Source organism: Diuraphis noxia, unplaced genomic scaffold, assembly GCF_037042655.1.
Source record: "Diuraphis noxia isolate RWA-SAM2 unplaced genomic scaffold, SU_Dnox_SAM2 contig0003, whole genome shotgun sequence".
NCBI lineage: Eukaryota > Metazoa > Arthropoda > Insecta > Hemiptera > Aphididae > Diuraphis > Diuraphis noxia.
This window is the reverse complement of record NW_028301713.1, coordinates 18,744,938-18,765,276: the sequence shown is the minus strand read 5'-3', so window position 1 is coordinate 18,765,276 and position 20,339 is coordinate 18,744,938. Positions and strand designations below refer to the sequence as shown.

Sequence of the window (20,339 nt, the reverse complement as noted above, 5' to 3'; positions counted from 1 at the left end):
TATTTGTTTTTCGTGTTTTATTTTTTCAAATTCTTCTTTAAAAATATTAAGGCATGTATTTGTGATCTTAACAAGGATATTTGATGGAGCTTTTAATCCCTGTGTTGATTGTTCATTTACATTAAACATCTTGTATGTTAATAATTATTGTGATTTATCGTTTAGATCTATAGATGTAATAAGATTTTTTTTACATTCTTCACAGTTAAAATTGTTTAAACATTTGTACGCTAAGTATCCTGCAAAATAACTAATAGCACAATTTTCTAATGATGTTTTATTATTTGTCATGTTAATTACTATAGAATCAGAACTAGAGTCAGTATCACAATCGCCTATTAAATTATATTCATCACTTAAATTGTCTTCTTGAATTTCTTCAGAATATGGAGGTTTGTTAATTTGCACATCATTTAAAGTTTCCACATTAAAAAATTCATCACCGTCTTCTTCACAATTAGAACTTTCAGAACATTTCATTAAACTGTAAGAACAAATTGCACTAAAACAGCAACGGAATGTTCGCGCAGTTGGATTCTTATTATACCCGTTTTTCTGTCGCATTATGGAAAACATTTTCTAACGGATTTTGTGTTAATTTATTAGTCATTAAAAAATATTCTTTATTTGGTAAATGTGCATGCATTAATGTTCTTTCTGATTCGTAAAGACCAATAATAGCTGTTAATGTCCACCTAAGTCCAATAAAACATGGGGGTGTAGTTGAATTATTATTTTTTAAATTTATTTTTACAGCATTTTCGAAAAGTGCACAAAAGTTTTTTAAATTTTGAAGGACTTGAGGATTTCGTTCGCTTAAAGGACGTCTATTCCGATTTGCGTCATACAAGTTTTTGCTATTTGCAGAATCAAACATATCATCAACATTTTCAATAAAGTTTGTTGTGTCTAGTGCGGTATTGGTTTTTAATTCACCTGTAGCAATGCACGTTTTAATAGAAGCTGCAACAGATCTGCTGAGTATTTGTATTGCCAACTTACACGACATTTCTTGAAAAGCGTTTGGGGCAATGTGAGCTGGTGTAATTTTACACATTGCTCGTGCAGTTTTACTTTTTATGTCCATTTCATAAGCTCTTTTAATATCACTAAATGAAATTAATTTATTTTCAATTTTTATATTTCCATCTAACAAATTATTCCGTATGCTTTTAATCAAATGAGGCATATCGTAAATTAAAAATAATTTTTGACCATTTATGTCTACTGATGGGTTATTGTACGCTGCACCGAGTAATGAAAATATTCTTCTGTTTTGTGATCCCTGATCGCATACTATAGCAGAAGGTATTAAACCAAGTTCTAATAATTTTAATACACATTCATTAAGTATGTTAACTAAATTATCACCTTTTATTCCATTACCTGTAAAAAAATATGAGAATGGAAATTTCCAATTGACGTACAAACCACGGATCATTATAACGAGTGCATAGGAACCAATTTTGTTAGTTCGTCCTAAAGTTCCAAGATCTTCATATCCCTCTATTACGTCTAAAGCTTTGTTATATTCTATCGCTTTCTTAATTGAAATTTCATCTAATAAAATTATAACTTTTTTTTCTTGAAAATTCATACAAGAAACTTTAAGTTTAATTTGCTCCATGTACCGTGGTGGAAATCCAGTTGAATAACTGATCGAATTTAGCCAACGACGTACCGTACATTCGCCAGGTAAAATAATTTTATTTTTACGCATAAATTTATATGTTGATGGCGATTTGTAATAAAGAGATAAAGATAATTTTTTTTCATCACTAGTCCATTGCTTACGCGATTTGTGGTTAATTTGCATTGTAACTAAACTTTTTGAACCTATTAATGGAAATTCAATTGATTGTAAAAATTGTTTTATATTTTTTTTATGTTTTTTTTTTCATATGGTTTAAATTTATTTTTCAGAAAACTAATTGTTGCTCTTTTTTTATTTAATAGCTTTTGCAATCGATGCATCGGTTTTTTAATCGTTCATTTTTTAATTGTAGTTTTGAAGTAGAATTGAAAGATGTATCATTAATTTTTTCTGAACTTGATGGCAATTCGGATATTTCAGAAATATATTTTTGTGTGTTTGGTGTAATAGAAAGCGATGGACTAAACATGGATGTTCCTGCGTCGTTTAAGTTAAAACTATTCGCCATCACAGATTGGTACTTATTTTCGGGAGTTAAAACTTTTAAAACTTCAGGTGATTTAGAATCTATAAAATTTATATTTAACATCAGTTACTAATTTATAATTTTTCAGTGTGATTTAATAGTAAATAATTACTGAGTCAATAAATCTAAATTAATATATGCCTATATAGGCTATATAAAACTAAAAAATAATACAATTTTAAAATGCTATATAACTAACTCAAAAAGAGTTGAAATATTTTTAAAATTATACCATACCTATATAGAAAATACAAATATAAATATTTGGGGAAAATTTAAATAATCTACGGTTATTCGTTTTTTAATTACGATATTAAATAAGATCGTTAGTTTACGTATACACATAGGAGCACATTCAGTCTTAAACTAGGGAATGCTAAAATGTTTTACCTTAAAGTGACCCGTGGGGGGCTTCGCCCCACCCACCGTACGATTATATATACCAAACATATATTATTATTTTCAAATAAAATTAGAAATAATTAAATTAAAAAAATATAATATAATTAATTTTCAATAAACAATGTTTATTCTGTCTAATATATTATAACCAACACTAAATACATTCCTTTAGTATATGAAATCAATTAACAACAAATTTGTATTATTTAATATATTGTAAATTTATAAATATAAAAACTGAAACAATTAACAAATTAGAAAGAGATTATAACAATAAGAGATTTTTTTGAAAATTTGTCAATGATATTTTCATTTTTTAATCCATTCGTCAGTTCTCTTTCTGTATACAAAGATGAAAGAGTAGTAAATCTAGATTGTACCATAATAGTATGTAACCAATTTTTTATACGGCGCAAAGAAGAAAATGATCTTTCGCACATTGCCGAAGAAATAGGTATAGTTATTGCAACTTGGAATTTGGATTAATTTAAAAATCTTTGGATATACACTTGGATACAAGCATTCATAAGATCTTTTAGCAAATAATTTTTAGTCAGACAATTTTTGAATACATCATCTCTGCTTTCAAACTTTCATATGAAGTTCCTAAAACATTCTGAAAATATGCAAAAATTGAAAAAATATGCTAACAAAATCCTATTCAGTATTCTAGTAATAAATACTAAAAATATACCTGAGTTAAAACAGCCAATAACATAACATGCATTTTTCGATGCTTTTTAAACGCAGCGGGAATAACCAACAAAAATCAAGGAAAAAACGGAAATTTTTACGCAACGCATTCTTCTGTTTGGTGTTACACAGTAGATACATGAAATTTTCACCAAACGTTTATATGTAAAATCTCAATACACCATAAAATTTTCAAAAAATTTTGACTTTTATTGAGCTATTTATAAGCATTATAAATTTTCGGTTTTTTTTCGTTTTTTTTTTTTGCTAACGTCGATAAAAAAATTTTCCTTCCGTCAAAAAACTTAAAAATTTAATACAAGATTCTTCATAACTTGTTTAAAGTGAAAATCAAAAAAAAGTTGAGCGTAAATGTGTCGGTAAAAAAATTTTGGATGACCAAAAAAACTTGAAAATTTAATACAAGGTTCCTTATGAGTTGTTCTTATTGTAACTAAAAAAAATTAAAAATCGTTAATCACAATTTTTTTATTATAAGCGTTTATAGATCAAATTTTTACGAAATATGTCGAAAACGCGAAAATTTGCAAGTAATTTTGAAGATGAAAAATCATAAAAAATTTTGTGTTTATAACTAAGGATTAAAAATACAACACTATGTTTTCCGTAAGTTTTCCTTCAAGTAGTTATAGAGAAAACTCGATGCGTCATTATAGGAAAAATGTTTTGAGCGTTTGAGTTTTAAATTTTTACGAAATAGCGTAACGATTTAACGATTTATCCTCAAACCAGGTATAATATATTATATGTATATCTATGATAATATAAGCCATAAGGTATTATGAATTATGATAACTACATTCAATGTTTTTGGAAAAATTGATTAACCATGCCTTTTGCAAAATGCGTCCTAATTGAAAAATAAAATATTTGTTTCAAAATAGAATATAATATTACAATATTTAAATATAATATAATATATCCTAGACTGACAAATCATCTCCGTTCAGAATCGTTTTTCGTATGCAATGATATATCATTGAATTCAAATTTAACACCATCCATTATAGTGACCCGCTATGTAGTAACCTACTGTACAGCAGAGCGACATCCACTTACCCGCTTTTTTTTAATAAGCATTTTAAGTTAGAATTTCGACCAAATTCATCGAAATCTCGAATATATTTTTAAAATTAATTTTCAGTTCAGCACCGACAAATTGTCTCCGCTCAGAATCGTTTTTCGTATACAATGATATATCATCAGCAGTGTTAGGAACAGATAACAAAAAAATCATCTGGATAAAGATAAAGATAACAACACTAAATTGTATCTAAGATACAGATAAAAGATAAACAAATTTAATTCATCTAACAAAAAGATAAAAGATAAAAATATTTTATCCAGATAAATAACAGATAATTATAGAAATTAAAATTAAAACAACTAATTTAAAAAAACATATATAATGTCATGTAAGTACATGCCTATATAATATGTTTATTTTCGACTTAACTTATTATATCATGATGTGTATCACCAAACATTAACTTCAACACATATAATTATATAAGGAACCAATAAGATCCAAGGGACTCTAGGGAGTAACAAAGTATAAATAAAAATTTGGGAAGTCACCCTGCTGAAGTAGTTGTCAAGTGGACCAAAAACAAAATTCACATAGTTAATAATATTTTTGGTACAGATCTATCTAATTTTCACTAAAAAATTTATCTTTTAAATTTATCTAGATAAGTCAAATATTTATCTAAAATAAATACTTAGATAACTTATATTTATTTATCTAGATAAGATAAAAGATAAAATAATTATTATCTGGATAATTTATCTAGATAAATTTATCTAGATAAGTCCTAACACTGATCATCAGAGACGTAACTAGAAGCATTAAATTGAGTGGGCTAAAGCCCATAGCTTAAATTTTTAACATAGGGAATGGGTTATGGAGCTACTCCCTCACCCATAGGCCATAATAAACAATAAAATATACTAAATTATGAACACCAAAATTTTCAATAAAGAAGTAAAATTTAAAATATTCAATAGCAAAGTACATTTATTATAAAATACTATTTTTTTTTATTATTATTATTATAACTGCATTTTTCATTGCAATCATCATTTTTAATTGTGTTTGATAATTCACGCGCAATGTTAAGAATACTTAAATTTGTAAATCTGTTTTGTGCCATATTTGATCTTAAATAAGTATTAATTCTTCTCATTGAGGAGAACGATCGTTCACAAGAAGCAGAACCAATAGGAATAGACAATGCAACATGCAATAATTTGTAGATGTTTGGATATATGTCATATTTTACAACAGAATGAAGTATCTCTCCTTGAGTTAGAGCTTCACAATCCTTTTTTTTGTTTTCCAAACAATTTTTGACTACAGCAAGTTCACATTTTAGATCAGATTCTTCAATTTGTAACAGAGACTGAAACAAATATTTTTATGATAAAGAAATAAACACAAAAAAAACATTTAATTTTGCATGAATCACTTACCTTATAATGATTGACAAAACAGGAATATTTAAAATTAAACAGGAAAATAGTTGTATTACACCCGTCCTACTAGCTTTAACTGTTGCACAACCTGCAGCCGTAACTTGTTTCACACTATTATCGCAATATTCGATATCTATTATCATTTTTTTTCATATCACACATGATTGTGTTCTATTGCGATTTATGTAAACAAAAATGTATTATTTCAAGTATTTCAACAATTTGCTTGTTTTCAATTCATATTTCATATTAGATGGGCTTGAGAGGCTAAAGGGAGGCTAAGCCCACCCAAGCCCCCCCCCCTATTTACGTCTATGTATATCATTGAATTCAAATTTAACAACATCCATTATAGTGACCCACTATGTAGTAACCTACTGTACAGCAGAGCGACATCCACTTACCCGTTTTTTAACTATAAAATGTAAATTTAAGGGAATTACCCGTTTCCGCCAAAATTTGAAATGACCGATTCCGCCATCGTCCGTTTCCGCAAATTTAAAAAGGTTCGATTCCCGTTTCCACCAATCTACCTGCTATGGAATAATAATTATTATTATTCATAGTTCATAAATTTTAAGTGTTTTGGTTCATCGTCAATCGTAAAAATGTTTTAATTAATTTCAATTCACTAACACTACGTACACATGATGCGTTAGTAGGTACATAAGGAGATGTTAGATACAAATGAGCAATAAGCGATAGTCATAGTTGTACACATTAATCTATGATAGTGGCGACTTTAAATACACACATACATACAATATACAGGGCGATTTTTTTATCATGAACCACTCATTATTTCAAAAAGTATCAATGTTTTTGAAAATATTTTTTTACAAAGTTTCATGTTGTTAAAAAAACAACGTTTTTATAAAAAAATTATATTTTTTAATATTTTTTATCCTTATAATTTTTTAAGTTTTTTACTTTTTTGAATGGCAACCTAGAGTTTTAATTTCATATTCCAAAGCAGAATATTTTTCTAAGTATTTTGATACGTAAAAGTCGAATTTTGGACGAGTAGTTTATGAGTTATAAGTATTTAAAGTTTAGATTGGCGGAGTGGAGTGGTACGGGGTTACCCCGCAAAATGTTTGTCCACTACTCCGCTTGTCTAAACTTTAAATACTTATAACTCATGAACTACTCGTCCAAAATTCGATTTTTACGTATCAAAATACTTAGAAAAATATTCTGCTTTGGAATATGAAATTAAAACTGTAGGTTGCCATTCAAAAAAGTAAAAAACTTAAAAAATTATAAGGATAAAAAATATTAAAAAATATAATTTTTTCATAAAAACGTTGTTTTTTTAACAATATGAAACTTTGTAAAAAAATATTTTAAAAAACATTGATACTTTTTGAAATAATGAGTGGTTCATGATAAAAAAATCACCCTGTATATTAGGCACCTATCTATACATACTTTATAAAATATATATTTATAACTTAAATATGGAATCATTGTATATAAATCTATAAGATTGAAACTACCGATAAGAACATTTTTTACTCCATAAAACTACTATATCTATTTATGAATAAGTGACTTTTACTTTATTATTGTACTTATTAAAACTACATAACAAAATATTATGTAATTATTATTTGCTTTATTGTTTGTAAATATATTTTCCAATATTTAATATTATCATATTATATACGACGTACAATTACTACTTCAAGTTGAAAATAATACGAATAATACTGCAATTAATACAGAATATTAAAATATAATATATTATATTATTATAATATATATAATTATAATAATTTTACCATAGCAGGTAGATTGGTAGAAACGGGAATCGAACCTTTTTTAAATTGGCGGAAACGGGCGATGGCGGAATCGGTCACTTCAAATTTTGGCGGAAACGGTACATGCCCAAATTTAAATGTAGAATATAATACATCTTACTTACCTGAATGAATTATCCAAGTTTTTAATGTGTTTTCATTGCTTGGAAACGTATGAAAATTTGAGTTAGGGTTATTTCTTTTCGATTTATTACAGTTAAAATACTTACACTTTTGGCCAGACATAATTCAACCATAAAACGAGAAATAAAATTGTAACAAAAATATTATTAACGAATACGGTGACTAACGTTCACGATAAAGGCTCGTTGACAATTTAGTTACTACTCGAATAATATTGTACTACTGTTTTTCTTTGATAAACGAATAATAATAACTTATAACTAATAATAAAACTGAATGAGTGGGAATATAAACATACAAATACTACCGTACCATCATTGATTACAAAATACAAACACTATAAAGTATAAATACTACAGGTTGATTTGCCTGCATTCCTGAAATAAAGTGGAAGAAAAATGAAATAATTTTTAATAAAATACAAATTCTAGTATACATATTAAAGAATTATAAAATTTAATTTCTCAAAATAAAAATTTCCAATTTAAGAAATTTGAATACGTATAATTTGTTAACTATATAATAAAAACGACGCTGTTTCTACTATTTGCGTTATTTAATTTAAAATTGACAATAACAATGAGTATTTAAACTCGAAAAAAAGTCCCCCTGAATTTTAGCGTTTTACATTTTTTCGTTTAATCCAACGCTTTAAAACGCTCCAAAAACGAAATAAGGGACCAAATCAGTGTTTTTCGACAATAATATGCAATTTAGGAAGTAAGTCGGCGGCCGAAACACTGCATTGTGCATGTTGCGTTGGACCGCGGTTAATTGCACTGTTGGCGCAGACCATCTATTTTTGGCTATTTCAATAATTCCAATAACGCGGCGGTCTCAATATCGAAAGTCTCGACGGCCGACGTACATGGGCGCAACTAGGGTAAAATTTATGGGAGTGCTAAAATCTAAAGCACAACACGAGAACCACCCCCCCCCCCCCTTGTTTTAGGCAAAATTATTTTATGTTTATACAAATTTAATGTTTTTATACAATCATTAAATAATCTAGCATAAAAAATCAATTCAGCATATCACAATATAAATTTATTAAATAATAATGCTCATATTATAATAAATTAATTTTTCTATTATTAGTTAATGCAAACTTATTCAGAATCTTTTCATTATTAATGTTATTTGGAATGTCTCTTTCAATACATATTGAAGCTAGACTTGTAAATCGATTTGTCCCATGCTTGTTCGAAACCAATTCTTCACTCTTCGCATGGCTGAAAAAGATCTTTCATATGTAGCTGATGATGCAGGTATTGTGATTGCAACTTGAATCAATTTATATAAATTTGGATGAACATTCTTATTTATTATTTTCTTTATGTCTTCAAAATTGTAATTAGTGGGTAAACAGTTTTTTAGAACAATTATTTCTGCCTTTAAACTATTAATGCATACTCCTAAAAGGTCCTGCATAAAATATAGTAGGGTTACACAATTTTATATGTTCATAATAATATTATAATTTATAATTACTTTATAGTGGTTTATAAAAAGCATGCCATTTTCAAAATCAAGACTTAAAAAGTTATCTATTGATATTGCTAACTGTAAGCTTTCAGCTGAGAACCTTTTTTATAAATTAGTTATCACTTGATCAATTACACGCATATAAGCTGTTTGTCTCCAATAAACATTAACTGCAATATCCTTATCTACTGGTTCATGTTGAGCACTAGTATTGGTAAATAAAGAATAAAGCAAAATCGTTCAATTTATTTGGATGATTTCGTTTACGTTTTGATCCTAAACAAAACATATTAAGTACCTATCAAGCTATAACTTGTTTTTATAAATTTTTATATACAATTAAATATACAAGACAAAAAATATACATGTGGTTGGAATTTGAAGATCTATTTCATTTTCCTCAGAAAATTGTTCAATTCTTGTCCAAAGGTTACTAAACGACTCATCAGATCTTAGGCTTTTGAATGTTGATATAACTCCATTAATAATATTTACTGACTTTCCTAATGTAGTATCAGTATTCTGTAGTTGGTTGCTCAATACCTTTATTATAGCTAATACCTCATGGACAAAAACTAAAACAATAAATTCACTTCTTCCTATTGAAGTAAGAATTCCTATTATAAACAGTTTTTAATAATTAAACTATTAAAGAGAAAAAATATATTTGTATTTATACAGTTGAAAATAACAATTACCTATTGCTTGAGGCACATTCTTATCAGCTTGATCCTCAATTTCGATCTTAAGTGTATCAACAATAGCAACATAGTTTTCAATGATGGCTTTACAATTTTTGAACCGACAAACCCAACGAGTATCGCAAACCCTCATTATAGAACCTTTTTTCAAACCTAATTTCTTTTGTACTTCACATAATTTAATATTGTTTGTAGGCTTTGAAAAGTGAACATACACCGCTTCAAGGGTATTGAATACATTACGAGCCTCCTAAATCAAAATTTAAATACATAATATTATACTATTTGTTAATATATTTAATAAAAAATTCTAAATGTTATACCTTAATTGATGTACATACATCCACAACAACTAAATTTAAACGGTGTGCCATACAATGTATGTAAACAGCAGTTGGATGGTGCTCTTTTATTTTAGTTTGTACACCATTTAAGTGACCAGACATTACACTGGCGCCGTCATATGACTGTGCTACAATATTTACATGTTGTAGACTATTTTTTTGTTTTTTAAGAAATTCAAATATGGTTATTACAATCTGGTCTGCCTTTTGACCACTAGACACATCAACAAACCCTAAAAACCGTTCATGAATATTTAACTCAACTGTGTATCTAATACATATAGATAATTGCTCTTCTTTATGGCATCTAAAACATTAAGTTTTTACTAAAAATAAATGAATATTAAATATTAATCCTACATGCAAGACTATATTACTAAAATTACCTTGCTTCATCACACATCAGAGCAAAAAATCCAACAGAAGAAACCTCACTTACAATAATTTCATTAACTTCATCGGCGCATAATTGAATAATTTCATCCTGGATTTTCCAACTAGTATAATTAACATGCCGGTTATGCATATTTTGAAATCCAGGTACTGATTTTACATACATGTTGCATAACTCTTTGAAATTACCTTAAAATTAATTATTAATTTTTATTTTTAAATAGTTAAATAATAAGTAAATGTAAATCTAAAGTTAAAAGAAAGAAAAACAATTAATCCTATACTGTAAGCTAATGTTTATTTTGCTAAGCTCAAAACTTAATTCTATATTTTTATTTAATTGTATTCAAAAAAATGCTTATATAATATTATTTTTAAAAATTACCTTGATTAAGTGAAGTAGTTTCTTCATAATGGCTTCGAAATGCCATTCCTTGTTTACTGAGGTATAAAACTATATCTATAATATGGCACATATAGTTTCGATTTTGCTTAATTTCTTCTTGATGTGCAGCAGACAGTTGTGATAGTACACTTCCAGCCGTTTTAGCTGATATACTAAGAGCCAGTTTTGAAACAAATGTCAAATGGCTCTTAGAAGAATTATGTTTCTTCAATCTTTCTGAAAGCTATATAAAATAACACAGTAAGTATACAATTTAATTTTCAAAATCAAATAAATCTTATTTTATTTATGTATGTACGATTTTAACTTCCGACTTCCCTAGTCAATCTAACCCACAAGTTGAGCATTTAAAAGTATTAAATCTATTCAAATTAATTATTTAAACTTACTTTATGCCAGTTATTAAATCCTATTGTTGTCCAAGTATCTTCCATATTTTTATTACCAAACATCCGACAAGCATAACAAAATGTTGCATCGCACATAATACTGTATTCAAGCCACTTATATGTATTGAAAATTGAAATATTCACGGCTGAATGACCTAAACTGAAAACCAAATTTCGTTTTTGGATATGCCTGAAATAAAAAAAAAGAAAATTAATATTTGATACCTATAAAATTATTATACACAATAAATTTCTATCTTTTCTAAATATCAAATTGAAAAAAAAATGTGTCAAATAAAAATAAACAAGTGTAATTTCTTAAAATATGGATGTTTAAAATATTAAGCATATAATATTATAATAATAAATCAATGCTTAGGTACTTTAAAAATAAATCGTAATAAGCACAAATAGTTAATCCACTTACTGTTAGTATGGGGCGCATAGGTCCAGTTTCTATGTTTCCCAAATCATTGCAGTTGTGTTCGACTACATTTATTTTATTGATCGATGGAATAATGGGATCATCAATATTATCTTCCTCTAGAAGTTGGTCATTCGTAAAAGTAGGATTTTTAATGGTGACACGAGAATTTGTTTTATTTTTATTAAAAATACTAAACATTTTAGTTTAAATAGATGTAGTAAACCGACGGAGTCGCTATACTATTTTTTTAAATTACATTAACATATTATAATTACAATTCACACTCTCATATTATACTGCTGTCTTCCTGGACCTCGAGAATGACAGTTTTATCGATACCAGATTCAACCGTGTATCAATTATAAATAAGTACAAAAACAGAGAAATAAATTAGATTAGAATATTGCCGAATGTACGGGCGTTGGCTCGCTGAATTACTGAGAATACAAACATTCGCAATAACAACCACTTTGCGGTTCCTTTGATCCACTTTCTACAATCTCTACCGTGTAAAAATTCTGCATAAATACAGGACTAGGTCCATTGCAGAATTAGAATTAGTTTGTGTCTCACTCAATGTAGAACTTAGTATAGTCGTTGGGCTTGTCCTCAACATCGCCGCTATACATAAGTTCATTCCATTTTTTATTACTAATTTCTCGGGCAGATACTTTACGTTCTGTCCTCAAATTTATATAACTTTATATTTTTACTTTAATAAAATACTTAAGATTTTTAACGTTGTGTAACTTGTAACTCTACCACCGTCTCCTTTGAAAAACCTGATTGTCAATCCAACGTCGCTGAACTCAAATAATAGGCATTAGTGAGGGATCACTACACGTTTTTGGTGTCAGGTGTGGGGTCACCTGAAAGAAGTATTTTGGTATCCAACCCAGAATCAAGTACATCAGCGGACCTCGAGTTCAACCACGTCACCGATTCACGCATCAGGAATAGGAACGGACAGAGCAAGTATATCAACGGCGAGCCAGCAGAGCAGTCATCAGCACGCAGGACAATTTTTAGGACCAGACAGCATCATGAGCATCATAACCTGTACTAATAATAATCCAAAAACAATTGTTATGATAAATTCGATAACCGGCCGACCGGCCGGATATAAATTTTCATGTTCGGATAACAGAACGTTCGGATACGCTAATTATAGTTCGGATAGTAGAGGGTTCGTATAACGGAGGTTCGGATAATCGAGGTTCTACTGTAATTATAATCCATGTTTTGATGACTAATACCCATAGAACTATTAACTAGTTTACAGGCCCTAAAATTTTCAATTTGTTGTACCACATACTATATTTTGATTAAATATTTATAGCTACTGATGTAGGTACACAGATAATGAAAACCCTTTTGAAAATTAATTTTCTTCATCAAGCAAAATATATAAACCATTAAACCAATACCTACCACAATATTTGTTTATCTAAAAGATTGTTTTTGTAATTCCAATTAATAATGCAATTTAAACACATATTTTTTTACCTAGCCACCTAGGTAGGTACCTATTTAATTAATTTAAGACATTTATTTATTTTAAATTAAAAACTTTATAATGAACATTAACTACCTATGTTAAGATGATATGATCAACGACCTATATCTATCATGACGGATTGCAGGGGAAGAATGATTTTCAGAATCATAAAAAAACCAATATTATTTGCTAATTTGCTACACACTTTTAAATATAGTAGACAGTAGTACACACTTCACATTTAGTACCACACAAATTTTGTCACAGACACACATAGGCCATAGACCCATAGTGTACACAATTTTAGGGCCTGTAAGTGTATAGGTTTATGCTAATACCTGATTTACAGATCCATTGTCATGATCTATTGACATTTTTAGGAAAACGGTATAGTTTTAAATTGGGATGATTTCGAGGACTCTTTCCACAGTTAAAAAAGCAACATTTATTGCCATGTGCACATGTGCAACAGACATTATCGAATGGTAGGTATTATGAGAATGAAAAAGCTACGTAAAAAGTAGGTACAATGCAGACAAAACTAATACGTTACTAACACGCTTAAATGCAACAGCAGTACAGCAGAATCTAAAGCTAATTTATTACTTTATTAGTAGCTTGCTAGTTATAAATAATATTATTTCTTATTACTGTTTATTTTAATCTAAACAACGACACGCGCCATTCAGGGCTATACACAAATATAGAATTTTTTTTACATGGTAAAATACATGCAGTTCCGATGTCATTGGCGTTTAAATTTTCATCGATGTTTCTGGTGATAGCATCTCTTAAATGGATGTATTCCTCTGATCTTAATTTAGTCTGGTTGTATCTAATATACCATAAACGTTCACTTTCGATCTTAGCGAACATATCCACTACGTATTGATGGAATAGTTGACGATATCGAAGGATATTGTTGAAGTACACCAGATACACAGAAGCTAAAGGTAAATAATAATAAGATCGGATATATGTAATAATATAATAATAATATATATAATTGATACGAATAACTATAGTGCTCCGAGGCGTAATATAAAACAACGACTAATCGTCCTACAGGCTACTACATAGAACGAATATGATGCTAGTAATACAAAATGCCTAATCAGCGTCTGCTGTACTACAGTGTGAATAATTTTACTTATAATCTACATACTATAGGGTGTGTTGTTTACATTCAACACTTCCCCTTAAACAATATACCCTAACTTAGAATTAATATATCTTATTCCCATCATCTCCCTGAGTTCCTGGAATCTTGGTCGTGGAGTTGGCTTAGTCAATATGTCAGCTAACTGCTCCTTGCTTGGCACATACTCCAGAGAAAACATCCCTTCACTGAACTTCTCACGAATGTAATGATAGCGAATATCGATGTGTTTTGTTCGCTTATGGTATTCTAGATTTTTCACTAGTTTGATGGCGCTTTGATTGTCTGCATACAAAACAGGTGTATCTCCCTGTGGCTCCAGAAGATCACTGATAAGTAGCGTCAACCAAGTGAGTTCCTGTATAGATTGGCTCAGCGCTATGTATTCTGCCTCAGTAGTCGAAAGTGCTACCGATTTTTGTCTTTGTGAACACCATGCTACGATTCCATCTCCCATCATGAAAATGAATCCTGATGTTGATCGTCTTGTTGTTGTGTCATCAGCATAGTCTGCGTCACTATATCCACGCAACTTCGGTGTTACACTAGAATCATAAATTAAACCATAATTAAATGTTCCCTTTAAATATTTAAATATACGTTTCACCGCATTCCAATGAATTGTCAGAGGCTTTTCTAGATAACGACTGACAAGATTTACTGCAAAAGTTATATCAGGCCTTGTTATTTGGCTTAGATACAACAAACTTCCAACTGCTTCTCTGTATGGAACTTCCCCTGCTTCCAATGATCCTGACAAATTTGGATCTAATGAGTGTTGTGGATCTGTGGGAATATGCAGGACTTTGGTTTCTTCCATATTGAACCTCTCTAAAATGCGCTTGCAATATGAAGATTGGTGTATGAAAATTGAACCATCAGGTCTCTGATAAATTTCAATACCCAAGAAATGATCAAGTTCACCTTCCTTCGTCTCGAAGTTGTCCTTTAGATACTTCACCATTATGTCCACCAGCTGGTTATTTGTTGCTGCGATTAGTCCATCGTCTACAAAAATAGCGACAATTAGTAATTGATTGTTTTTATTACTTACAAATACACAAGGATCTGCTTTTGTTTCCTTTAGGTCAAAGTTCATCAGCATATTTTTGAACATTTTGTTCCAGCACCTGGGTGCCTGTTTCAACCCATATAGGCTCCGTTGAAGTTTGCATACTAACTGTGTTCCATCTTCGTAACCTTTAGGCTGTTTCATATAAATGTCTTCTTCAAGATCTCCATATAAGAATGCTGTTTTAATGTCAAATTGTCTGAGTACTAATTTTCTGGCTGCTGCTATCGCAAGTATTACTCGAATAGAATCATATTTCACTACTGGGCTGAACGTTTCTTGAAAATCTATTCCATGAACTTGCGCACATCCCTTTATTACTAACCTTGCTTTGTACCGATCGACATCTCCGTTCGCTTTGTATTTAGTCTTGTATATCCAACCATTATTTATAGGTTTTTTATTTTGAGGCTAGTCCACAAGTGTCCATGTTTTATTTTTATTCAATGACAACATTTCATCGTTCATTGCTGCCTTCCAATCATCTGAATTGTCACCTGTCATAGCGTCTTCGTATGTAACTGGATCATTACATGCTGAAAATAGTGCATCTTTATACCTTATAGGTTTATTGAGTTTTCCTCTGTCTCTGAGTGTCATTCTTGTTTGCTCTTCAGCTGCTATTGGTATCTGTTCATCATCATCCAACTTTTCTTCGTCGTCGTTGTTGTCTTCCTCATCTCCAGCTTCACCTTCCGAATTTATTTCTTCCTCTTCTTCTTTATTTATGATTTTTACTTGTGTAGCTGTAGATGGACTTGTTGACTCTTTGAATATTACATCTCTGCTTATTGAAATTTCTCTTCCATCAAAGCATATACGATATCCTTTGGTTTCTTCTGAGTATCCAACGAATATACCTTTTCTACCCTTTTGATCCCATTTTCTTCGTTTTTCTTTTGGTATATGTGCATATACTTCGCTACCAAAAATTTTCAGATGATTTATATGTGGTGTTTTATTGAACCATAATTCATAAGGTGTTTTTCCTTCTCGATCTGTGTTACCTGTACGATTTATTGTATACACGACTGTATTCACTGCTTCTGCCCAAAGTGTCTTGGATAGATTTTTGCTATATAACATAGTTCTGGCCGCTTCTACAATTGTTCGCATTGATCTTTCCGCCTTTCCATTTTGCTGGGGTGTGTATGGTACACTCGTCTCATGTTTTATTCCAAATTTATCCAATAAGGCTTTTACTTCAGTATTTTTATATTCCAGACCACAATCACTTCTTAAAGTAATTACTGAAATATTTAACTGATTTTTGACTGTATTTAAAAATAGTTCAAATTTATTTTTAACTTCTGATTTTTGGCTCATAAAATACACATATGTATATTTAGAATAATCATCCTTGAATATAACAAAATACCGTTTACCTCCAAGTGAATTTTCCTCCATAGGGCCACAGACATCACTGTGAATTAATTGACCTGGTTTTGTAGTTTTTGTATAGCTCAGTGTAAATGGCTCTCTGTGTTGTTTACCATAAATGCAAGCTTCGCAGAAAAATTTGTTTTTCGTTTCTGTAAATGGAATCCGCATATGTTTCAAGTAGCTCCAAACATATTGGACATTCTGATGACTCAACATTTCATGCCACTGTAGTAATGTGAGAGTTTTAACTGCAACATTTGCTTGTTCAGCTTCTTGCACTGACTTTGTCTTCAGAGCCATTGAAAACATTTTATTCTCACGAACTCCAATAGCAACTATTTGATTATCCCTTTTAAATGTACATCCATCGCTGTCTGTCATCATTTTTATACCTTTGTCAAGGCACGCTCCACACGAAAACAAATTTACCTTAAGATCAGGTACATGTAAAACGTTTGACAAATGACTGTCAACCCATTTATTACCGATTTTCGCTTGAACATTTATATTCCCTTTGCCAATTGCCATGATATGTTTGCCATCACCAATACGTACTGGTAACTGAACTTCAAATGACTCATAGTTACTGAACCATTCTCTTCTGCTAGTCATGTGATCGCTAGCACCTGAATCCACATACCATTTTTCTGACTCACTGATTTTGATGTCCTTTGATTGTACACCAACCAACGCATTTCCTGAGTTGCTCTTATTTCTTTCTTTTTGTTCTTTTAAGAAAATCCGGCATTCACGTCTCCAATGCCCTGGTTTTTTACAATGATTACACTTGCCTGGTTTTTTATCATTGTTCCATTGATTTTCAGAATTGCCAATTTTCGTACGTTTTTCTTTATTTGTTCCAAATGATTTCTTTGCCAAAAATGCACTACTACTTGCAGTATATCTCTCAGCATCATAACTTTGAGTTTGTCTTGTTTCCTCTACCATGAGTCTAGATGACAGATTAGACAATGTTTTGTCCACATTTGGTATCGAATCCCACGCACTGTAGAAATGTTTATAATTTTCTGGCAAAGTCATTAGTATCTTGGTCATAAGCATTGAGTCGGATATTGGTTCACCTAACTGCTTTAATTTTCTACTAAGACTCTCCAATTTCGAAATATGAATCGCCATATTGTCATCTGGGTCTTTAACATAGCTGTAGAACTTTTGTTGAATCAACGTTACACTCGAGTCCGACTTTTGTTCATATACACTAAGCAACTTGTCCCACATTTCCTTAGCCGTGTCACAATTCATTATGTACTGCAGTGGTTGTTCATCCACTGACGTGACTATATACTTTTGACCCTTGTTGTCCGCTTTTTTATATATTGAATAATCTACACCATACCTTTTTCTTGCATCTTCTTCAGTTTCTGAACTTGATTTTGTAAGAGCAGGTTTTTTCGATTTTCCGGTCACAACATCAAATATATCGGCTGCAGTCATTATGACTTTTATTTGGAATTTCCATGTTTCCCAATTGTCATTACCGGTTAGTTTATTAATTTTTATAGATTCGTTTTCCATAGTAACAAATTATCTGTACAATGTCTGTACACTATACATGTAATAATAACAAACACAATTGCTGCGCTTCACACGATCGATGCACTAACACTGCACTGCACTATACTTCTCGAATTATTATTGCTGTACACTGTCTGTACACAAACACGCGATTCGTAAATCAATAATTATTGTATCAAACATACACGACTTTATTATAATTACCTTACTATACTGGGCCCATAACCTGTTGAAGTACACCAGATACACAGAAGCTAAAGGTAAATAATAATAAGATCGGATATATGTAATAATATAATAATAATATATATAATTGATACGAATAACTATAGTGCTCCGAGGCGTAATATAAAACAACGACTAATCGTCCTACAGGCTACTACATAGAACGAATATGATGCTAGTAATACAAAATGCCTAATCAGCGTCTGCTGTACTACAGTGTGAATAATTTTACTTATAATCTACATACTATAGGGTGTGTTGTTTACATTCAACAGATATAAATATATAATTATCTTGATTTAGTCTAATCATCAATCGATGCGCGTAGTAGTTCATTTAACTTACTTTTTTATTCATTTCATTACCTAAAAAAAATGAGTTATTAAATCGTTATAAAAATTAAGAGTAAGAAATTAAAATCACCAAAATAAGGTATTAAATAGTATAGATTATTAAACGTACCAGTGATTGGATTATGCTGTTTGATGTTGATGTGATATTCAACCTGTCCTTGCCAGAATATTAGGAGATACTGAAGTGTGTCATACGAACGATGAAGGTCTGAAATTATATGAACGGTGCTGTATCGACGTATGATTTTGAGGTCTCTGTTGTTAATTTGATAACCAACCATAATAATAGCAACTTCATCTACGGTTGGCGCATTGAACCTTCCAGCGTGTCTCCTTGGTACTTTGTCGGCGTTGATGACAATTTGATAATTATCATTTCTTAATTGAGGCGATACTCTTTTAAATAATTGGATAAGTTGATTAAAATTTTCAAAAAAGTTTTCCAAAAATTCCACAATTGCTCTCTCTCTTCTGCTTGTTCAATGAAATTATGTACATTATGTGTACAATACAATGTAAATTTTTTTATTAAAATTTAATTTATAAGTTTATTATAATAGGTAATAATATTATTATAGTACAATACACTGAAATTATTAAATTTGTGAAAAATTTTGAAATATAAAAAAAAAAACGGCCGAATGATATTATTGATAGGTATTAATGTTAATGAAATTATTTGTTCTGAAACCAAAAAATTAAAATACAAAGTTAGAATAACAAAAAAAATTAAGTAATTACATATTTCACGAATAGGGTAAACGGAAAAAAAGTTTACCGTTGCAGTATAAATAAAACGATAATAAATTCCACTACACTTATTATTTTATTTATAAAATAAATTGGGTTTGCAAATCTTATCTGAAAACGGTACATGACCAGTGCCGTAGAAACCGCGGTGCGGGCGGTTCATTGCACCGGGGCCTCGCGTTAAAATTTCTAATATGTTTTATGACGCCCATACTTAAATAAAATAATATAAGAATTAAGAACCCATGCTAACAACAATTTTTTTTCATAAGATCATAATATAATGATAATGCCGTTAGCACTTTGTTATTTTAGTATAATATAGCACCGCCAGGCTTCAAATTAGCACTCCCAGTTCCCATATCATAACATGTAATAATATAATTATTTTTAAATGTTTTGAATACATAATATTATATTATGTACAGTATAGTTGCTTAATAGCTTAAATAAATAAAAAGTAGCGATTACATTAACATTTATACAATTTCAACTTTATTA

At 29.9% G+C, this 20,339-nt stretch overlaps 1 pseudogene; it reads right to left on the bottom strand.

Moving 5' to 3' along the window:
- Positions 1-1,949: 1,949 nt before the first annotated feature.
- LOC149056919 (zinc finger MYM-type protein 1-like) lies at positions 1,950-12,060 on the bottom strand (annotated as a pseudogene).
- Between the last annotated feature and the right edge of the window lie 8,279 nt (positions 12,061-20,339).